The sequence below is a fragment of the Colias philodice genome, chromosome 1 (genome assembly GCF_061535455.1).
Source record: "Colias philodice isolate Cphi_HAF_F1 chromosome 1, ilColPhil1 Martin Lab GWU primary, whole genome shotgun sequence".
Classification (NCBI taxonomy): Eukaryota; Metazoa; Arthropoda; class Insecta; order Lepidoptera; family Pieridae; genus Colias; species Colias philodice.
In genome coordinates this window covers 1,523,242-1,526,582 of record NC_143086.1, presented here as the reverse complement: position 1 = coordinate 1,526,582, position 3,341 = coordinate 1,523,242, and the positions used below count along the sequence as shown (strand labels likewise).

At 38.4% G+C, this 3,341-nt stretch overlaps 1 long non-coding RNA gene across 1 annotated transcript; it reads left to right on the top strand.

The window, feature by feature from the left end:
• The first annotated feature begins 419 nt into the window (after positions 1-419).
• LOC149490976 (uncharacterized) lies at positions 420-1,629 on the top strand. The gene is made up of 3 exons (XR_016316033.1): positions 420-461; positions 492-753; positions 844-1,629. It is a non-coding gene; the product is annotated as an uncharacterized LOC149490976 (long non-coding RNA).
• Positions 1,630-3,341: the final 1,712 nt, after the last annotated feature.

Below are 3,341 nucleotides of genomic sequence, written 5' to 3'. Positions count from 1 at the left end.
ATTCAATATAAACTAAATTAGACAATTAGTTGTAGATTTTATATGACTCCTCTAGAGGTTTTGTAGCGTATTTTTAACTAGGTACTATATATTGGGATAGTCAATTGTTTGGTACAGAATAGTCGGTCGCGGCAAACAATATTTCAAGCAAAGTCTTGACAATTAATCCATACTATATTATACTATATAATATTATAAATGCGAAAGTAACTCTGTCTGTCTGTCTGTTAGGCGCTGACTCCACGAGCGAGAAAATCGCGACGAGTCCGCCCTTATATCGTCGGATAATCTCCACGAACGAGCGATAATTCCGCCGCGTATCGTCACGAGTCGTAACGGAATCGCAGCGTTTCCGCGGCGACTCGTAACGGTATCGTCACGTTTCCTTGAAGCGAACTACGAGAAGACCAGAGGCAACGCTGAAATGACGCTGCGTTTGACAGCGGGCCCGCCGCGCGCTCGTCGGGAGCGCGTGGCGGGCCCGCTGCTAGACGCGGCGGGCTAGCGACGATGTAATGACGTTTCGCGCGCTCATTGCCACTCGTCGCATCGCGGCGATAATATCGCCGAGTGGAGACGGTTCCATAGAGAGTGTATAGAAATACGTGGCACGACGATAATATCGCTGCGATTCTCTCGCTCGTGGAGTCAGCGCCTTACTCAATCACGCCTTAACTACTGAACCAATTTGCATGAAATTTGGTATAGAGATATTTTGATACCCGAGAAAGGACATAGGATAGGTTTTATCCCGTAAATCGGGAATAAGAATAAGAATAAGAATAAGAATAAGAATAATTTATTTCGCCAAAAGCCAACAACAGATATAATGAAAAGAATAAGGAATACGGAAAACGGGTTTTTCTTTGAAAACGCGGGCGAAGCCGCGGGCGGAAAGCTAGTCTACACTAATATTATAAAGAGGAAAACTTTGTTTGTTTGTTTGTTTGATTGTAATGAATAGGCTCATAAACTACTGGACCGATTTTAAAAATTCTTTCACCATTCGAAAGCTACATTATCCACGAGTAACATAGGCTAGGTTTTATCCCGGAAATCCCACGAGAACGGGAACTATGCGGGTTTTTCTTTGAAAACGCGGGCGAAGCCGCAGGCGGAAAGCTAGTATTTTATAAAAGCAATTTCGTACTTGTATGTTATAACTAACATACAAGTACGAAATTGTTTTTAATAATCTTATTAATTTTTATTTTTAGTATGTTCATTTCTTACTTTCATCGATGTTTTGTTTCTTTAATTTATTGACATGACTAATTTAATTATAATGACAGATTTATACACTTACGAACTAAAAATAATCTTATTATCGCGACTTAGCTGGATTGGGACGCCGCGGCCTCGTAAGGATAAATATCTAAATATGCGCAGTAGGTCGGTAGTTCATTAGGATTTATCTCTGTCAAGAGCGTCTCGATGCCAATCAAATAGGTTCAACGAATTTACGTATTTAGTGTTTTGCGTTTCCTCGCCTTTGTGCGGTTTGCACCGAGCCGGGGGCGCGGTTGCCGGCGGACACTCGCCGATAGTCCCACGCGTTCGATACAAGTTACACGCAACGGATAAAAGATAAGTAAAAAGGTATAGATATGATATTAGCGCGGAAGTGGCACGTAGAATGTAATTAGCCAAATTCTACCTTAGTTGTTTCGCTCACAATAATTGAATCATACCATCTCACTTTGACGTCTCATCGTGTGTGACTGTCGTTTTTGAGGGTCGACTTTGATTGATCTGCAACTTTTTACTTATATCGTAGTATAGAGCTGGTACCGTATGACTCGCGCAGGGGCTACCTCGTCTCGGTGCACGCTAAAGTGCAATTAAGCTTCGAATACGGCTGACGTAACCGATAAGTGAGTAGAATAAACAGGTTTTGAACTTTCACCGTCTACTAATCGTACCCTTTCATCAAACCCTTGTGATCACTATATGCCAAACTAAATAACCTTTGATCTCAAATACATTATATTTTTTCAAATCTTCTGAGAGTATTTTTTAAATTTCACTTAGTTATCATGTAATATAATTAACGTACATTCCATTTTATTCTTAACTAGCTTTCTGCCCGCGGCTTCGCCCGCGTTTTCAAAGAAAAACCCGTTCCCGTAGGATTTCCGGGATAAAACCTATCCTATGTCCTTTCTCGAGTATCAAAATATCTCTATACCAAATTTCATGCAAATTGGTTCAGTAGTTAAGGCGTGATTGAGTTACAGACAGACAGACAGAGTTACTTTCGCATTTATAATATTAGTATGGATTAGGCTTACGCTTGTTATTGGAGCAATCCATACTAATATTAATACTAATATACTAATATACAGGGTGTCCCACTATTGGTATACTAAGCGCGAAGGGACTTGTAGTTTTGCATACACTGATCACGTAAAAAATACTTAAACAACAAAATTACGCCAAAAATTTTTTGCTTAATTTTTCCTTAAAATCCATGTTTTCGTCTCTAGCTTCGCGCAGCCTGCATATACCGCTTCGCTAATGTGAGCATTTTGTCTATGAAAACATAATCTTAAACGATAGCTCACGTGCGGGTGGCAAAGTTGAGCAGGTTGCTTGTTAGGGGTGTACACATAGAGTTTAAATAATTCATCTATTTGTCAAAAAAATTCGTCTGGAATTTTATAAGTATTTTTTACGTACTCAGCGTATGCAAAACTATAACCTCCTTGGGGCTTAGTATACCGTTGCTGGGACACCCTGTATACTAATACTAATACTAATATACTAATATACTAATATACTAATATACTAATATATAATAGGAGCCACAGGGGTAGTAGCTAAAAACATTATAAAATATATAGATAAATTAGATACGTTTATTGACATCAGCATTCTTCAAAAACAAGCAGCCATACATTCATCAATTATATTAAGTAAAGTACTTGGCGATAACGTATTTATAAACACAGCAGTAAATCATAACACACAAAGTATAGGACTATCAACACATACATCTCAACAAATGAACATACATCACACATCACAAACAGACGAACCAGTCAATCGATTACAGCCACATCAAATATCTACAGACGAACAAATAATAAATATAACACCAGATTCAATTTCGACAGTTCATGCACCAAGGAATCAAGAACAGAACAAAAGACGTAGAAGAAGGTTGAACGAATAGTACTATATACCTTTCTTACATTTTATGACACAACTACCTTTACAAAACATGATAATAACGATTTAATTAAGGGAATTCTAAATACTTTTATTCTCGTGGGATACGAGACGGAGTATTTTTAAAGGTACCGACAACATGTCGTGAAAGTGGGCATACTAATACTAAT